Consider the following 19,977-nt stretch of genomic DNA (forward strand, 5'->3'; position numbering starts at 1 on the left):
TGCACTCACTGCACTGCATCCCCAGTGGTGCCAGTGCACTCTCTGGAGTCACTGGAGTGCATCCCCAGTGGTACCGTTGCACTCTCTGGACTCACTGCGCTGCATCCCCAGTGGTGCCAGTGCACTCTCTGGACTCACTGCGCTGCATCCCCAGTGGTGACAGTGCACTCTCTGGACTCAATGCACAGCATCCCCAGTGGTGCCAGTGCACTCTCTGGAATCACTGCACTGCATCCCCAGTGGTGCCAGTGCACTCTCTGCACTCACTGCACTGCATCCCCAGTGTTGCCAGTGCACTCTCTGGACTCACTGCACTGCATCCCCAGTGGTACCGTTGCACTCTCTGGACTCACTGCGCTGCATCCCCAGTGGTGCCAGTGCACTCTCTGGACTCACTGCACTGCATCCCCAGTGGTGCCAGTGCACTCTCTGGACTCACTGCAGTGCATCCCCAGTGGTGACAGTGCACTCTCTGCACTCACTGCGCTGCATCCCCAGTGGTGCCAGTGCACTCTCTGGACTCACTGCAGTGCATCCCCAGTGGTGCCAGTGCACTCTCTGGACTCACTGCAGTGCATCCCCAGTGGTGCCAGTGCACTCTCTGGACTCACTGCACTGCATCCCCAGAGGTGCCAGTGCACTCTCTGGACTCACTGCAGTGCATCCCCAGTGGTGCCAGTGCACTCTCTGGACTCACTGCACTGCATCCCCAGTGGTGCCAGTGAATTCTCTGGACTCACTGCAGTGCATCCCCAGTGGTGCCAGTGCACTCTCTGGACTCACTGCAGTGCATCCCCAGTGGTGCCAGTGCACTCTCTGGACTCACTGCAGTGCATCCCCAGTGGTGCCAGTGCACTCTCTGGACTCACAGATTCACAGATTTCTCTAGGTTGGAAGAGACCTCAAGATCATCGAGTCCAACCTCCGACCTAACACTAAGTACTCCACTAAACCATATCCCTAAGCTCTACATCTAAACGTCTCTTAAAGACCTCCAGGGATGGTGACTCAACCACCTCCCTGGGCAGCCCGTTCCAATGCTTAATAACCCTTTCGGTAAAGAAGTACTTCCTAACATCCAACCTAAAACTCCCCTGTCGCAACTTTAGCCCATTCCCCCTCGTCCTGTCACCAGGCACGTGGGAGAATAGACCAACCCCCAGCTCTCTACAGCCTCCTTTCAGGTAACTGAAGAGAGCAATGAGGTCGCCCCTGAGCCTCCTCTTCTCCAGGCTGAACAAGCCCAGCTCCCTCAGCCGCTCCTCGTAAGACTTGTTCTCCAGACCCCTCACAAGCTTGGTCGCCCTTCTCTGGACTCGCTCGAGCACGTCCATGTCCTTCCTGTAGCGAGGGGCCCAAAACTGAACACAGTACTCGAGGTGCGGCCTCACCAGAGCCGAGTACAGGGGCACAATCACTTCCCTCGACCTGCTGGCCACACTGCTTCTTATACAGGCCAGGATGCCATTGGCCTTCTTGGCCACCTGAGCACACTGCTGGCTCATATTCAGCCGACTATCCACCAATACTCCCAGGTCCTTCTCGGCCAGGCAGCTTTCCAGCCACTCATCTCCCAGCCTGTAGCTCTGCTTGGGGTTGTTGCAGCCCAGGTGCAGGACCCGGCACTTGGCCTTGTTGAACTTCATGCAGTTGACCCCAGCCCATCGCTCCAGCCTATCCAGATCCTCCTGCAGAGCCTTCCTGCCCTCGAGCAGATCGACACACGCACTTAGCTTGGTGTCATCTGCAAACTTACTGAGGGTGCACTGGACGCCCTCATCCAGATCATCAATAAAGATATTAAAGAGGACCGGCCCCAGTACCGAGCCCTGGGGGACTCCACTAGTGACCGGCCTCCAACCAGATTTGACTCCATTCACCACAACTCTCTGGGCCCGGACATCCAGCCAGTTTCTAACCCAGCGAAGCGTACGCCAGTCCAAGCCCCGAGCAGCCAGTTTCTTGAGGAGAATGTTGTGGGGAACGGTGTCAAAAGCCTTACGGAGGTCAAGGTAGACCACGTCCACAGCCTTCCCCTCATCCACCAAGTGCGTCACTTGGTCATAGAAGGAGATCAGGACTCACTGCAGTGCATCCCCAGTGGTGCCAGTGCACTCTCTGGACTCACAGCACTGCATCCCCAGTGGTGCCAGTGCACTCTCTGGACTCACTGCAGTGCATCCCCAGTGGTGACAGTGCACTCTCTGGAATCACTGCGCTGCATCCCCAGTGGTGCCAGTGCACTCTCTGGACTCACTGCAGTGCATCCCCAGTGGTGCCAGTGCACTCTCTGGACTCAATGCAGTGCATCCCCAGTGGTGCCAGTACACTCTCTGGAATCACTGCAGTGCATCCCCAGTGGTGCCAGTGCACTCTCTGCACTCACTGCACTGCATCCCCAGTGGTGCCAGTGCACTCTCTGGACTCACTGCAGTGCATTTCCAGTGGTGCCAGTGCACTCTCTGGACTCATTGCAGTGCATCCCCAATGGTGCCAGTGCACTCTCTGGAGTCACTGCAGTGCATCCCCAGTGTTGCCAGTGCACTCTCTAGAGGCACTGCACTGCATCCCCAGTGGTGCCAGTGCACTCTCTGCACTCACTGCACTGCATCCCCAGTGGTGCCAGTGCACTCTCTGGACTCACTGCAGTGCATCCCCAGTGGTGTCAGTGCACTCTCTGGACTCACTGCAGTGCATCCCCAGTGGTGCCAGTGCACTCTCTGCACTCACTGCAGTGCATCCCCAGTGGTGCCAGTGCACTCTCTGGACTCACTGCACTGCATCCCCAGTGGTGCCAGTGCACTCTCTGGAGGCACTGCAGTGCATCCCCAGTGGTGCCAGTGCACTCTCTGCACTCACTGCAGGTCATCCCCAATGGTGCCAGTGCACTCTCTAGACTCACAGCACTGCATCCCCAGTGGTGCCAGTGCACTCTCTGGAGGCACTGCACTGCATCCCCAGTGGTGCCAGTGCACTCTTTGGACTCACTGCACTGAATCCCCAGTGGTGCCAGTGCACTCTCTGGAGTCACTGCACTGCATTGCCAGTGGTGCCAGTGCACTCTCTGGACTCACTGCAGTGCATTCCCAGTGGTGCCAGTGCACTCTCTGGACTCACTGCGCTGCATCCCCAGTGGTGCCAGTGCACTCTCTGGAGGCACTGCACTGCATCCCAAGTGGTGCCAGTGCACTCTCTGGAATCACCGCACTGCATCCCCAGTAGTGCCAGTGCACTCTCTGGACTCAATGCAGTGCATCCCCAGTGGTGACAGGGCACTCTCTGGACTCACTGCACTGCATCCCAGGTGGTGCCAGTGCACTCTCTGGACTCACTGCAGTGCATCCCCAGTGGTGCCAGTGCACTCTCTGGACTCACTGCAGTGCATCCACTGTTGTGCCAGTGCACTCTCTGGACTCACTGCACTGCATCCCCAGTGGTGCCAGTGCACTCTCTGGAGTCACTGAAGTGCAACCCCAGTGGTGCCAGTGCACTCTCCGGACTCACTGCACTGCATCGCTAGTGGAGCCAGTGCACTCTCTGGACTCACTGCACTGCATCCCCAAGGTGCCAGTGCACTCTCTGGACTCACTGCACTGCATCCCCACTGGTGCCAGTGCACTCTCTGGACTCACTGCAGTGCATCCCCAGTGGTGCCAGAGCACTCTCTGGACTCACTGCGCTGCATCCCCAGTGGTGTCAGTGCACTCTCTGGACTCACTGCGCTGCATCCCCAGTGGTGCCAGTGCACTCTGTGGACTCACTGCAGTGCATCCCCAGTGGTGCCACTGCACTCTCTGGACTCACTGCACCGCATCGCCAGTGGTGCCAGTGCACTCTCTGGACTCACTGCAGTGCATCCCCAGTGGTGCCAGTGCACTCTCTGGACTCACTGCAGTGCATCCCCTGTGGTGCCAGTGCACTCTCTGGACTCACAGCACTGCATCCCCAGTGGTGCCAGTGCACTCTCTGGACTCACTGCAGTGCATCCCCAGTGGTGACAGTGCACTCTCTGGACTCACTGCAGTGCATCCCCAGTGGTGCCAGTGCACTCTCTGGACTCACTGCACTGCATCCCCAGTGGTGCCAGTGCACTCTCTGCACTCACTGCAGTGCATCCCCAGTGGTGCCAGTGCACTCTCTGAAATCACTGCAGTGCATCCCCAGTGGTGCCAGTGCACTCTCTGGACTCACTGCAGTGCATCCCCAGTGGTGCCAGTGCACTCTCTGGACTCACTGCGCTGCATCCCCAAGGTGCCAGTGCACTCTCTGCACTCACTGCACTGCATCCCCATTGGTGCCAGTGCACTCTCTGGACTCACTGCACTTCATCCCCAGTGGTGCCAGTGCACTCTCTGGACTCACTGTAGTGCATCCCCAGTGGTGCCAGTGCACTCTCTGGACTCACTGCACTGCATCCCCAGTGGTGCCAGTGCACTCTCTGGACTCACTGCACTGCATCACGAGTGGTGCCAGTGCACTCTCTGGAGTCACTGCAGTGCATCCCCAGTGGTGCCAGTGCACTCTCTGGACTCACTGCAGTGCATCCCCAGTGGTGCCAGTGCACTCTCTGGACTCACTGCACTGCATCCCCAGTGGTGCCAGTGCACTCTCTGGACTCACTGCAGTGCATCCCCAGTGGTGCCAGTGCACTCTCTGGACTCACTGCAGTGCATCCCCAGTGGTGCCAGTGCACTCCCTGCACTCACTGCATTGCATCGCCAGTGGTGACAGTGCACTCTCTGGACTCACTGCAGTGCATCCCCTGTGGTGCCAGTGCACTCTCTGGACTCACTTCAGTGCATCCACAGTGGTGCCAGTGCACTCTCTGGAATCACTGCAGTGCATCCAGTGTGTTGCCAGTGCACTCTCTGGACTCACTGCACTGCATCCCCAGTGGTGCCAGTGCACTCTCTGCACTCACTGCACTGCATCCCCAGTGGTGCCAGTGCACTCTATGGACTCACTGCAGTGCATCCCCAGTGGTGCCAGTGCACTCTCTGGAGTCACTGCACTGCATCCCCGAGGTGCCAGTGCACTCTCTGGACTCACAGCACTGCATCCCCACTGGTGCCAGCGCACTCTCTGGACTCACTGAACTGCATCCCCAGTGGTGCCAGAGTACTCTCTGGACTCACTGCAGTGCATCCCCAGTGGTGACAATGCACTCTCTGGAGTCACTGCAGTGCATCCACAGTGGCGCCAGTGTACTCTCTTAACTCACTGCACCGCATCGCCAGTGGTGCCAGTGCACTCTCTGGACTCACTGCAGTGCATCCCCAGTGGTGCCAGTGCACTCTCTGGACTCACGGCACCGCATCGCCAGTGGTGCCAGTGCACTCTCTGGACTCACTGCAGTGCATCCCCAGTGGTGCCAGTGCACTCTCTGGACTCACTGCAGTGCATCCCCAGTGGTGCCAGTGCACTCTCTGGAGTCACTGCACTGCATCCGCAGTGGTGCCAGTGCACTCTCTGGACTCACTGCACTGCATCCCCTGTGGTGCCAATGCACTCTCTGGACTCACTGCAGTGCATCCGCAGTGGTGCCAGTGCACTCTCTGGACTCACTGCAGTGCATCCCCTGTGGTGCCAGTGCACTCTCTGGACTCACTGCACTGCATCGCCAGTGATGCCAGTGCACTCTCTGGACTCACTGCAGTGCATCCCCAGAGGTGCCAGTGCACTCTCAGGACTCACTGAACTGCATCCCCAGTGGTGCCAGTGCAATCTCCGGACTCACTGTAGTGCATCCCCAGTGGTGCCAGTGCACTCTCTGGACTCACTGCGCTGCATCCCCAGTGGTGCCAGTGCACTCTCTGGACTCACTGCACTGCATCCCCATTGGTGCCAGTGCACTCTCTGGACTCACTGCACTTCATCCCCAGTGGTGCCAGTGCACTCTCTGGACTCACTGTAGTGCATCCCCAGTGGTGCCAGTGCACTCTCTGGACTAACTGCAGTGCATCCCCAGTGGTGCCAGTGCACTCTCTGGACTCACTGCACTGCATCACGAGTGGTGCCAGTGCACTCTCTGGAGTCACTGCAGTGCATTCCCACTGGTGCCAGTGCACTCTCTGGACTCACTGCAGTGCATCCCCAGTGGTGCCAGTGCACTCTCTGGACTCACTGCACTGCATCCCCAGTGGTGCCAGTGCACTCTCTGGACTCACTGCAGTGCATCCCCAGTGGTGCCAGTGCACTCTCTGCACTCACTGCATTGCATCGCCAGTGGTGACAGTGCACTCTCTGGACTCACTGCACTGCATCCCAGGTGGTGCCAGTGCACTCTCTGGACTCACTTCAGTGCATCCCCAGTGGTGCCAGTGCACTCTCTGGAATCACTGCAGTGCATCCAGTGTGTTGCCAGTGCACTCTCTGGACTCACTGCACTGCATCCCCAGTGGTGCCAGTGCACTCTCTGGACTCACTGCACTGCATCCCCAGTGGTGCCACTGCACTCTATGGACTCACTGCAGTGCATCCCCAGTGGTGCTAGTGCACTCTCTGGACTCACTGCACTGCATCCCCTGTGGTGCGAGTGCACTCTCTCGACTCACTGCTCTGCGTTACGATTGGTGCCAGTGCTCTCTCTGGACTCATTGCAGTGCATTCCCAGTGGTGCCAATGCACTCTCTGGACTCACGGCACTGCATCCCCAGTGGTGCCAGTGCACTCTCTGGACTCACTGCACTGCATCCCCAGTGGTGCCTGTGAAGTCTCTGGACTCACTGCAGTGCATCCCCAGTGGTGCCAGTGCAATCTCAGGACTCACAGCAGTGCAGCTCCAGTTGGTGCCAGTGCACTCTCTGGACTCACTGCATTGCATCCCCAGTGCTGACAGTGCACTCTCTGGACTCACTGCACTGCATCCCCAGTGGTGCCAGTGTACTCTCTGGACTCAGTGGACTGCATCCCCAGTGGTGCCACTGCACTCTCTGGACTCACTGCAGTGCATCCCCAGTGGTGCCAGTGCACTCTCTGGACTCACTGCACTGCATCCCCAGTGGTGCCAGTGCACTCTCTGGACTCACTGCAGTGCATTCCCTTTTGTGCCAGTGCACTCTCTGGACTCACTGCACTGCATCCCCAGTGGTGCCAGTGCACTCTCTGGACTCACTGCACTGCATCCCCAGTGGTGCCTGTGAAGTCTCTGAACTCACTGCAGTGCATCCCCAGTGGTGCCAGTGCACTCTCTGGACTCACAGCACTGCATCCCCATTGCTGACAGTGCCCTCTCTGGACTCAGTGCACTGCATCCCCAGTGGTGCCAGTTCACTCTCTGGACTAAATGCACTGCATCCCCAGTGGTGCCAGTGGCTCTCTGGACTCACTGCAGTGCATCCACAGTGGCGCCAGTGTACTCTCTTAACTCACTGCACTGCATCACCAGTGGTGCCAGTGCACTCTCTGGACTCACTGCACTGCATCCCCAATGGTGCCACTGCACTCTCTGGACTCACTGCACTGCATCCCCAGTGGTGCCAGTGCACTCTCTGGACTCATTGCACTGCATCACCAGTGGTGCCAGTGCACTCTCTGGACTCACTGCACTGCATCACCAGTGGTGCCAGTGCACTCTCTGGACTCACTACACTGTATCCCCAGTGGTGCCAGTGCCCTCTGTGGACTCACTGCACTACATCCCCAGTGGTGCCAGTGCACTCTCTGGACTCACTGCACTGCATCCCCAGTGGTGCCAGTGCACTCTCTGGACTCACTGCACTGCATCCCCAGTGGTGCCAGTGCACTCTCTGCACTCACTGCACTGCATCCCCTTTTGTGCCAGTGCACTCTCTGCACTCACTGCACTGCATCCCCAGTGGTGCCAGTGCACTCTCTGGACTCACTGCACTGCATCCCCATTGATGACAGTGCCCTCTCTGGACTCAGTGCACTGCATCCCCAGTGGTGCCAGTTCACTCTCTGGACTAAATGCACTGCATCCCCAGTGGTGCCAGTGGCTCTCTGGACTTATTGCACTGCATCCCCAGTGGTGCCAGTGCACTCTCTGGACTCACTGCAGTGCATCCACAGTGGCGCCAGTGTACTCTCTTAACTCACTGCACTGCATCACCAGTGGTGCCAGTGCACTCTCTGGACTCACTGCAGTGCATCCCCAATGGTGCCAGTGCACTCTCTGGACTCACTGCACTGCATCCCCAGTGGTGCCAGTGCACTCTCTGGACTCACTGCAGTGCATTTCCAGTGGTGCCAGTGTTGTCTCTGGACTCACTGCACTGCATCCCCAGTTGTGCCAGTGCACTCTCTGGACTCACTGAACTGCATCCCCAAGGTGCCAGTGTACTCTCTGGACTCACTGCACTGCATCCCCAGTGGTGCCAGTGCACTCTCTGTACTCACTGCACTGCATCCCCAGTGGTGCCAGTGCACTCTCTGGACTCACTGCAGTGTATCCCCTGTGGTGCCAGTGCACTCTGTGGACAAAGTGCACTGCATCCCAGTGGTGCCAGTGCACTCTCTGGACTCACTGCAGTGCATCCCCAGTGGTGCCAGTGCACTCTCTGGACTCACTGCACTGCATCCCAGTGGTGCCAGTGCACTCTCTGTACTCACTGCAGTGCATCCCCAGTGGTGCCAGTGCACTCTCTGGACTCACTGCAGTGCATCCCCAGTGGTGCCAGTGCACTCTCTGGACTCACTGCACTGCATCCCCAGTGGTGCCAGTGCACTCTCTGGACTCACTGCAGTCCATCCCCAGTGGTGCCAGTGCACTCTCTGGACTCACTGCACTGCATCCACAATGGTGCCAGTGCACTCTCTTTACTCACTGCACTGCATCCCCAGTGGTGCCAGTGCACTCTCTGGACTGACTGTACTGCATCCCCAGTGGTGCCAGTGGACTCTCTGGACTCACTGCATTGCATCCCCAGTGGGGCCAGTGCACTCTCTGGACTCACTGCAGTGCATCCCCAGTGGTGCCAGTGCACTCTCTGGACTCACTGCAGTGCATCCCCAGTGGTGCCAGTGCACTCTCTGGACTCACTGCACTGCATCCCCAGTGGTGCCAGTGCACTCTCTGGACTTGCCCTGGTGCATCCCCAGTGGTGCCAGCGCACTCTCTGGACTCACTGCAGTGCATCCCCAGTGGTGCCAGTGAACTCTCTGGACTCACTGCATTCCCAGTGGTGCCAGGGCACTCTCTGGACTCACTGCACTGCATCCCCAGTGGTGCCACTGTACTCTCTTTACTCACTGCACTGCATCCCCAGTGGTGCCAGTGCACTCTCTGGACTCACTGTACTGCATCCCCAGTGGTGCCAGTGCACTCTCTGGACTCACTGCACTGCATCCCCAGTGGTGCCAGTGCACTCTCTGGACTCACTGCACTGCATCCCCAGTGGTGCCAGTGCACTCTCTGGACTCACTGCAGTGCATCCCCAGTGGTGCCAGTGCACTCTCTGCACTCACTGCAGTGCATCCCCAGTGGTGCCAGTGCACTCTCTGGACTCACTGCACTGCATCCCCAGTGGTGCCTGTGCACTCTCTGGACTTGCCGGGGTGCATCCCCAGTGGTGCCAGTGCACTCTCTGGACTCACTGCAGTGCATCCCCAGTGGTGCCAGTGCACTGTCTGGACTCACTGCATTCCCAGTGGTGCCAGGGCACTCTCTGGACTCACTACACTGCATCCCCTGTGGTGCCAGTGCCCTCTGTGGACTCACTGCACTACATCCCCAGTGGTGCCAGTGCACTCTCTGGACTCACTGCACTGCATCCCCAGTGGTGCCAGTGCACTCTCTGGACTCACTGCAGTGCATCCCCAGTGGTGCCAGTGCACACTCTGGACTCACTGCAGTGCATCCCCAGTGGTGCTAGTGCACTCTCTGCACTCACTGCACTGCATCCCCTGTGGTGCCAGTGCACTCTCTCGACTCACTGCTCTGCGTTGCCATTGGTGCCAGTGCACTCTCTGGACTCACTGCAGTGCATCCCCAGTGGTGCCAATACACTCTCTGGACTCACGGCACTGCATCCCCAGTGGTGCCAGTGCACTCTCTGGACTCACTGCACTGCACCCCAGTGGTGCCAGTGCACTCTCAGGAGTCACTGCGCTGCATCCCCAGTGGTGCCAGTGCACTCTCTGGACTCACTGCACTGCATCCCAGGTGGTGCCAGTGCACTCTCTGGACTCACTGCACTGCATCCCCAGTGGTGCCAGTGCACTCTCTGGACTCACTGCACTGCATCCCCAGTGGTGCCAGTGCCCTCTCTGGACTCACTGCACTGCATCCCCAGTGGTGCCAGTGCAGTCTCTGTGTTAGTGTTGGGGAGAATCGAATGGATGTAATGTCTCTTACGTAATGGGACCTATAGTATAATTAAGCATTGCCAAATGTACTTACATTATCAATTAATCTATGTACACTTGATACTTAGGGAGTACATTGAACAATCAAAAGAGTCATTGAAGGGGAACCTTGGGAGGGAACAGGTACAACCTGACCTTGGATAAGGGCCTGGAAATGATGAAATGAGTTGAAGCAGAACCAAGAAACGGAGGGAGCACGCGTCGAGTAAGAAAGGTGAAAGGTTTAGCGGAGAGGAAGACTCCTTACTTCATCTGGACGACCACCAGAGTGCGCCACGCATGTGCAAAGGGGAGGGGAGCTAATTAGAATGAAAAGCGAGGCTGCTGTTGCAACCTGTAAAGAATATGTATACCTGACGCAATATTGTATGTATAAATAACGGCTGGGAAGTAACGGGACTTGAAGCCAGATTTGGGCACCTGCCCCGGCTTCCAGCGCTGAATAAAGCACCTTCATATAATCACTTGGTGATTATGTGGTTGCTAGGATAACATCTGGACTCACTGCAGTGCATCCCCAGTGGTGCCAGTGCACTCTCTGGAGTCACTGCAGTGCATCCCCAGTGGTGCCAGTGCACTCTCTGGAATCACTGCACTGCATCCCCAGTGGTGCCAGTGCACTCCCTGGACTCACTGCAGTGCATCCCCAGTGGTGCCAGTGCACTCTCTGGACTCACCGGGGTGCATCCCCAGTGGTGCCAGTGCACTCTCTGGACTCACTGCACTGCATCCACAGTGGTGCCAGTGCACTCTCTGGACTCAGTGCGCTGCATCCCCAGTGGTGCCAGTGCACTCTCTGGACTTGCCGGGGTGCATCCCCAGTGGTGCCAGTGCACTCTCTGGACTCACTGCATTGCATCCGCAGTGGTGCCAGTGCACTCTCTGGACTCACTGCAGTGCATCCCCAGTGGTGCCAGTGCACTCTCTGGACTCACTGCAGTGCATCCCCAATCGTACCAGTGCACTCTCTGGACTCACTGCACTGCATCACCAGTGGTGCCACTGCAACCTCTGGTCTCACTGCAGTGCATCCCCAGTGGTGCCAGTGCACTCTCTGGACTCACTGCAGTGCATCCCCAGTGGTGCCAGTGCACTCTCTGGACTCACTGCACTGCATCCCCACTGGTGCCAGTGCACTCTCTGGACTCACTGCACTGCATCCCCAGTGGTGCCAGTGCACTCTCTGGACTCACTGCACTGCATCCCCAGTGGTGACAGTGCACTCTCTGGACTTGCCGGGGTGCATCCCCAGTGGTGCCAGTGCACTCTCTGGAGTCACCGGGGTGCATCCCCAGAGGTGCCAGTGCACTCTCTGGACTCACTGCTCTACATCCCCAGTGGTGCCAGTTCACTCTCTGGACTCAAAGAACTGAATCCCCAGTGGTGCCAGTGCACTCTCTGGACTCACTGTACTGCATCCTCAGTAGTGCCTGTGAAGTCTCTGGACTCACTGCAGTGCATCCCAGTGGTGCCAGTGCAATCTCAGGACTCACAGCAGTGCAGCTCCAGTTGGTGCCAGTGCACTCTCTGGACTCACTGCAGTGCATCCCCAGTGGTGCCAGTGCACTCTCTGGACTCACTGCAGTGCATCCCCAGTGGTGCCAGTGCACTCTCTGGACTCACTGCAGTGCATCCCCTGTGGTGCCATTGCACTCTCAGGACTCACTGCACTGCATCCCCAGTGGTGCCAGTGCACTCTCTGGACTCACTGCACTGCATCCCCAGTGGTGCCTGTGAAGTCTCTGGACTCACTGCACTGCATCCCCAGTGGTGCCAGTGCACTCTCTGGACTCACTGCACTGCAACCCCATTGCTGACAGTGCCCTCTCTGGACTCAGTGCACTGCATCCCCAGTGGTGCCACTGCACTCTCTGAAAACACCGGGGTGCAACCGCAGCGGTGCCAGTGCACTCTCTGCACTCACGGCAGTGCATCCCCAGTGGTGCCAGTGCACTCTCTGGACTCACTGCAGTGTATCCCCTGTGGTGCCAGTGCACTCTGTGGACTCACTGCACTGCATCCCAGTGGTGCCAGTGCACTCTCTGGACTCACTGCAGTGCATCCCCAGTGGTGCCAGTGCACTCTCTGGACTCACAGCAGTGCATTCCCAGTGGTGCCAGTGCACTCTCTGGACTCACTGCCCTGAATCCCCAGTGGTGGCAGTGAACTCTCTGGACTCACTGCACTGCACCCCCAGTGGTGCCAGTGCACTCTCTGGACTCACTGCACTGCATCCCCAGTGGTGCCAGTGCACTCTCTGGACTCACTGCACTGCATCCCCAGTGGTGCCAGTGCAATCTCTGGACTCACGGCAGTGCATCCCCAGTGGTGCCAGTGCACTCTCTGGACTCACTGCACTGCATCCCCAGTGGTGCCAGTGCACTCTCTGGACTTGCCGGGGTGCATCCCCAGTGGTGCCAGTGCACTCTCTGGACTCACTGCACTGCATCCCCAGTGGTGCCAGTGCACTGTCTGGACTCACTGCATTCCCAGTGGTGCCAGGGCACTCTATGGACTCACTGCACTGCATCCCCTGTGGTGCCTGTGAAGTCTGTGGACTCACTGCAGTGCATCCCTGTGGTGCCAGTGCACTCTTTGGACTCACTGCACTGCATCCCCAGTGGTGCCACTGTACTCTCTGGACTCACTGCACTGCATCCGCATTGGTGCCAGTGCACTCTCTGGAGTCACCGGGGTGCATCCCCAGAGGTGGCAGTGCACTCTCTGGACTCACTGCTCTACATCCCCAGTGGTGCCAGTTCACTCTCTGGACTCAAGGAACTGAATCCCCAGTGGTGCCAGTGCACTCTCTGGACTCACTGTACTGCATCCCCAGTGGTGCCTGTGAAGTCTCTGGACTCACTGCAGTGCATCCCAGTGGTACCAGTGCAATCTCAGGACTCACAGCAGTGCAGCTCCAGTTGGTGCCAGTGCACTCTCTGGACTCACTGCACTGCATCCCCAGTGGTGCCAGTGCACTCTCTGGACTCACTGCAGTGCATCCCCTGTGGTGCCATTGCACTCTCAGGACTCACTGCACTGCATCCCCAGTGGTGCCAGTGCACTCTCTGGACTCACTGCACTGCATCCCCAGTGGTGCCTGTGAAGTCTCTGGACTCACTGCACTGCATCCCCAGTGGTGCCAGTGCACTCTCTGGACTCACTGCACTGCAACCCCATTGCTGACAGTGCCCTCTCTGAACTCAGTGCACTGCATCCCCAGTGGTGCCACTGCACTCTCTGAAAACACCGGGGTGCAACCGCAGCGGTGCCAGTGCACTCTCTGCACTCACGGCAGTGCAATCCCAGTGGTGCCAGTGCACTCTCTGGACTCACTGCAGTGTATCCCCTGTGGTGCCAGTGCACTCTCTGGACTCACTGCACTGCATCCCCAGTGGTGCCAGTGCACTCTCTGGACTCACTGCACTGCATCCCAGTGGTGCCAGTGCACTCTCTGGACTCACTGCAGTGCATCCCCAGTGGTGACAGTGCACTCTCTGGACTCACTGCACTGCATCCCCAGTGGTGCCAGTGCACTCTCTGGACTCACTGCAGTGCATCCCCAGTGGTGCCAGTGCACTCTCTGGACTCACTGCACTGCACCCCCAGTGGTGCCAGTGCACTCTCTGGACTCACTGCACTGCATTCCCAGTGGTGCCAGTGCACTCTCTGGACTCACTGCACTGCATCGCCAGTGGTGCCAGTGCACTCTCTGGACTCACTGCAGTGCAAACCCAAAGGTGCCAGTGCATTCTCTGGACGCACTGCACTGCATCCCCACTGGTGCCAGTGCACTCTCTGGACTCACTGCAGTCCATCCCCAGTGGTGCCAGTGCACTCTCTGGACTCACTGCACTGCATCCACAGTGGTGCCAGTGCACTCTCTTTACTCACTGCACTGCATCCCCAGTGGTGCCAGTGCACTCTCTTTACTCACTGCACTGCATCCCCAGTGGTGCCTGTGCACTCTTTGGACTCACTGCAGTGCATCCCCAGTGGTGCCAGTGCACTCTCTGGACTCACTGCACTGCATCCCCAGTGGTGCCAGTGCACTCTCTGGACTCACGGCAGTGCATCCCCAGTGGTGCCAGTGCACTCTCTGGACTCACTGCACTGCATCCCCAGTGGTGCCAGTGCACTCTCTGGACTTGCCGGGGTGCATCCCCAGTGGTGCCAGTGCACTCTCTGGACTCACTGCACTGCATCCCCAGTGGTGCCAGTGCACTGTCTGGACTCACTGCATTCCCAGTGGTGCCAGGGCACTCTCTGGACTCACTGCACTGCATCCCCAGTGGTGCCTGTGAAGTCTGTGGACTCACTGCAGTGCATCCCTGTGGTGCCAGTGCACTCTTTGGACTCACTGCACTGCATCCCCAGTGGTGCCACTGTACTCTCTGGACTCACTGCACTGCATCCGCATTGGTGCCAGTGCACTCTCTGGAGTCACCGGGGTGCATCCCCAGAGGTGCCAGTGCACTCTCTGGACTCACTGCTCTACATCCCCAGTGGTGCCAGTTCACTCTCTGGACTCAAGGAACTGAATCCCCAGTGGTGCCAGTGCACACTCTGGACTCACTGTACTGCATCCCCAGTGGTGCCTGTGAAGTCTCTGGACTCACTGCAGTGCATCCCAGTGGTGCCAGTGCAATCTCAGGACTCACAGCAGTGCAGCTCCAGTTGGTGCCAGTGCACTCTCTGGACTCACTGCAGTGCATCCCCAGTGGTGCCAGTGCACTCTGTGGACTCACTGCATTGCATCCCCAGTGGTGCCAGTGCACTCTCTGGACTCACTGCAGTGCATCCCCTGTGGTGCCATTGCACTCTCAGGACTCACTGCACTGCATCCCCAGTGGTGCCAGTGCACTTTCTGGACTCACTGCACTGCATCCCCAGTGGTGCCTGTGAAGTCTCTGGACTCACTGCACTGCATCCCCAGTGGTGCCAGTGCACTCTCTGGACTCACTGCACTGCAACCCCATTGCTGACACTGCCCTCTCTGGACTCAGTGCACTGCATCCCCAGTGGTGCCACTGCACTCTCTGAAAACACCGGGGTGCAACCGCAGCGGTGCCAGTGCACTCTCTGCACTCACGGCAGTGCATCCCCAGTGGTGCCAGTGCACTCTCTGGACTCAGTGCACTGCATCCCAGTGGTGCCAGTGCACTCTCTGGACTCACTGCACTGCATCCCAGTGGTGCCAGTGCACTCTCTGGACTCACTGCAGTGCATCCCCAGTGGTGCCAGTGCACTCTCTGGACTCACTGCACTGCATCCCCAGTGGTGCCTGTGAAGTCTCTGGTCTCACTGCACTGCATCCCCAGTGGTGCCAGTGCACTCTCTGGACTCACTGCACTGCACCCCCAGTGGTGCCAGTGCACTCTCTGGACTCACTGCACTGCATCCCCAGTGGTGCCAGTGCACTCTCTGGACTCACTGCAGTGCAAACCCAAAGGTGCCAGTGCATTCTCTTTACTCACTGCAGTGCATCCCCACTGGTGCCAGTGCACTCTCTGGACTCACTGCACTGCATCCCCAGTGGTGACAGTTCACTCTCTGGACTCACTGCAGTGCATCCCCAGTGGTGCCAGTGCACTCTCTGGACTCACTGCACTGCATCCCCAGTGGTGCCAGTGCACTCTCTTAACTCACTGCACTGCATCCCCAGTGGTGCCAGTGCACTCTTTGGACTCACTGCAGTGCATCCCCAGTGGTGCCAGTGCACTCTCTGGACTCACTGCACTGCATCCCCAGTGGTGCCAGTGCAATCTCTGGACTCACGGCAGTGCATCCCCAGTGGTGCCAGTGCACTCTCTGGACTCACTGCACTGCATCCCCAGTGGTGCCAGTGCACTCTCTTGACTTGCCGGGGTGCATCCCCAGTGGTGCCAGTGCACTCTCTGGACTCACTGCACTGCATCCCCAGTGGTGCCAGTGCACTGTCTGGACTCACTGCATTCCCAGTGGTGCCAGGGCACTCTCTGGATTCACTGCACTGCATCCCCAGTGGTGCCTGTGAAGTCTGTGGACTCACTGCAGTGCATCCCTGTGGTGCCAGTGCACTCTTTGGACTCACTGCACTGCATCCCCAGTGGTGCCACTGTACTCTCTGGACTCACTGCACTGCATCCGCATTGGTGCCAGTGCACTCTCTGGACTCACTGCACTACATCCCCAGTGGTGCCAGTGAACTCTCTGGACTCACTGCAGTGCATCCCCAGTGGTGCCAGTGCACTCTCTGGACTCACTGCACTGCATCCCCAGTGGTGCTAGTGCACTCTCTGGACTCACTGCACTGCATCCCCTGTCGTGCCAAGGCACTCTCTGGACGCACTGCTCTGCGTTGCCATTGGTGCCAGTGCACTCTCTGGACTCACTGCACTGCATCCGCAGTGGTGCCAGTGCACTCTCTGGACTCACTGCGCTGCATCCCCAGTGGTTCCAGTGCACTCTCTTGTCTCACTGCACTTCAACACCAGTGGTGCCAGTGCACTCTCTGGACTCACTGCACTGCATCCCCAGTGGTGCCAGTGCATTCTCTGGACTCACTGCACTGCATCGCCAGGTGGTGCCAGTGCACTCTCTGGACTCACTGCACTGCATCCCCAGTGGTGCCAGTGCCCTCTCTGGACTCACTGCACTGCATCCCCAGTGGTGCCAGTGCAGTCTCTGTGTTAGTGTTGGGGAGAATCGAATGGATGTTTTACTAATGTCTCTTAGGCAATGGGACCTACAGTATAACTAAGCATTGCCAAATGTACTTACATTATCAATTAATCTATGTATACTGGATACTTAGGGAGTACATTGAACAATCAAAAGAGTCATTGAAGGGGAACCTTGGGAGGGAACAGGTACAACCTGACCTTAGATAAGGGCCTGGAAATAATGAAATGAGTTGAAGCAGAACCAAGAAGCGGAGGGAGCATGCGTCGAGTAAGAAAGGTGAAAGGTTTAGCGGAGAGGAAGACTCCTTACTTCATCTGGACGACCACCTGGACGACCACCAGAGTGCGCCACGCATGTGCAAAGGGGAGGGGAGCTAATTAGAATGAAAAGCGAGGCTGCTGTTGCAACCTGTAAAGAATATGTATACCTGACGCAATATTGTATGTATAAATAACGGCTGGGAAGTAACGGGACTTGAAGCCAGATTTGGGCACCTGCCCCGGCTTCCAGCGCTGAATAAAGCACCTTCATATAATCACTTGGTGATTATGTGGTTGCTAGGCTAACATCTGGACTCACTGCAGTGCATCCCCAGTGGTGCCAGTGCACTCTCTGGAGTCACTGCAGTGCATCCCCAGTGGTGCCAGTGCACTCTCTGGACTCACTGCACTGCATCCCCAGTGGTGCCAGTGCACTCCCTGGACTCAGTGCAGTGCATCCCCTGTGGTGCCAGTGAACTCTCTGGACTCACTGCATTGCATCCCCAGTGGTGCCAGTGCACTCTCTGGACTCACTGCACTGCATCCACAGTGGTGCCAGTGCACTGTCTGGACTCACTGCAGTGCATCCCCAGTGGTGCCAGTGCACTCTCTGGACTTGCCGGGGTGCATCGCCAGTGGTGCCAGTGCCCTCTCTGGACTCACTGCACTGCATCCCCATTGGTGCCAGTGACTCTCTGGACTCACTGCAGTGCATCCCAAGAGGTGCCAGTGCACTCTCTGGATTCACTGCAGTGCATCCCCAATCGTACCAGTGCCCTCTCTGGACTCACTGCACTGCATCCCCAGTGGTGCCACTGCAACCTCTGGTCTCACTGCACTGCATCCCCAGTGGTGCCAGTGCCCTCTCTGGACTCACTGCACTGCATCACCAGTGGTGCCAGTGCCCTCTCTGGACTCACTGCACTGCATCCCCAGTGGTGCCAGTGCAATCTCTGTGTTAGTGTTGGGGAGAATCGAATGGATGTTTTACTAATGTCTCTTAGGCAATGGGACCTACAGTATAACTAAGCATTGCCAAATGTACTTACATTATCAATTAATCTATGTATACTGGATACTTAGGGAGTACATTGAACAATCAAAAGAGTCATTGAAGGGGAACCTTGGGAGGGAACAGGTACAACCTGACCTTAGATAAGGGCCTGGAAATAATGAAATGAGTTGAAGCAGAACCAAGAAGCGGAGGGAGCATGCGTCGAGTAAGAAAGGTGAAAGGTTTAGCGGAGAGGAAGACTCCTTACTTCATCTAGACGACCACCTGGACGACCACCAGAGTGCGCCACGCATGTGCAAAGGGGAGGGGAGCTAATTAGAATGAAAAGCGAGACTGCTGTTGCAACCTGTAAAGAATATGTATACCTGACGCAATATTGTATGTATAAATAACGGCTGGGAAGTAACGGGACTTGAAGCCAGATTTGGGCACCTGCCCCGGCTTCCAGCGCTGAATAAAGCACCTTCATACAATCACTTGGTGATTATGTGGTTGCTAGGCTAACATCTGGACTCACTGCAGTGCATCCCCAGTGGTGCCAGTGCACTCTCTGGAGTCACTGCAGTGCATCCCCTGTGGTGCCAGTGAACTCTCTGGACTCACTGCAGTGCATCCCCAGTGGTGCCAGTGCACTCTCTGGACTCACTGCACTGCATCCCCAGTGGTGCCAGTGCACTCTCTGGAGTCACTGCAGTGCATCCCCAGTGGTGCCAGTGCACTCTCTGGACTTGCCGGGGTGCATCGCCAGTGGTGCCAGTGCCCTCTCTGGACTCACTGCACTGCATCCCCAGTGGTGCCAGTGACTCTCTGGACTCACTGCAGTGCATCCCCAGAGGTGCCAGTGCACTCTCTGGATTCACTGCAGTGCATCCCAAATCGTACCAGTGCCCTCTCTGGACTCACTGCACTGCATCCCCAGTGGTGCCACTGCAACCTCTGGTCTCACTGCACTGCATCCTCAGTGGTGCCAGTGCACTCTCTGGACTCACTGCACTGCATCCCCAGTGGTACCAGTGCACTCTCTGGACTCACTGCACTGCATCCTCATTGGTGCCAGTGCACTGTCTGGACTCACTGCACTGCATCCCCAGTGGTGCCAGTGCACTCTCTGGACTCACTGCACTGCATCCCCAGTGGTGACAGTGCACTCTCTGGACTTGCCGGGGGGCATCCCCAGTGGTGCCAGTGCACTCTGGACTCACTGCACTACTTCCCCAATGGTGCCAGTTCACTCTCTGGACTCACTGAACTGAATCCCCTGTAGTGCCAGTGTACTCTCTGGACTCACTGTACTGCATCCCCATTGGTGCCTGTGAAAACTCTGGACTCACTGCAGTGCATCCCCAGTGGTGCCAGTGCAATCTCAGGACTCACAGCAGTGCAGCTCCAGTTGGTGCCAGTGCACTCTCTGCACTCACTGCACTGCATCCCCAGTGGTGCCAGTGCACACTCTGGACTCACTGCAGTGCATCCCCAGTGGTGCTAGTGCACTCTCTGGACTCACTGCAGTGCATCCCCAGTGGTGCCAGTGGCTCTGTGGACTCATAGCACTGCATCACCAGTGGTGCCAGTGCACTCTCTGGACTCACTGCAGTGCATCCACTGTGGTGCCAGTGCACTCTCTGGACTCACTGCACTGCAACCCCATTGCTGACAGTGCCCTCTCTGGACTCAGTGCACTGCATCCCCAGTGGTGCCACTGCACTCTCT

Source organism: Anser cygnoides, chromosome 16 (genome assembly GCF_040182565.1).
Source record: "Anser cygnoides isolate HZ-2024a breed goose chromosome 16, Taihu_goose_T2T_genome, whole genome shotgun sequence".
Lineage (NCBI taxonomy): Eukaryota > Metazoa > Chordata > Aves > Anseriformes > Anatidae > Anser > Anser cygnoides.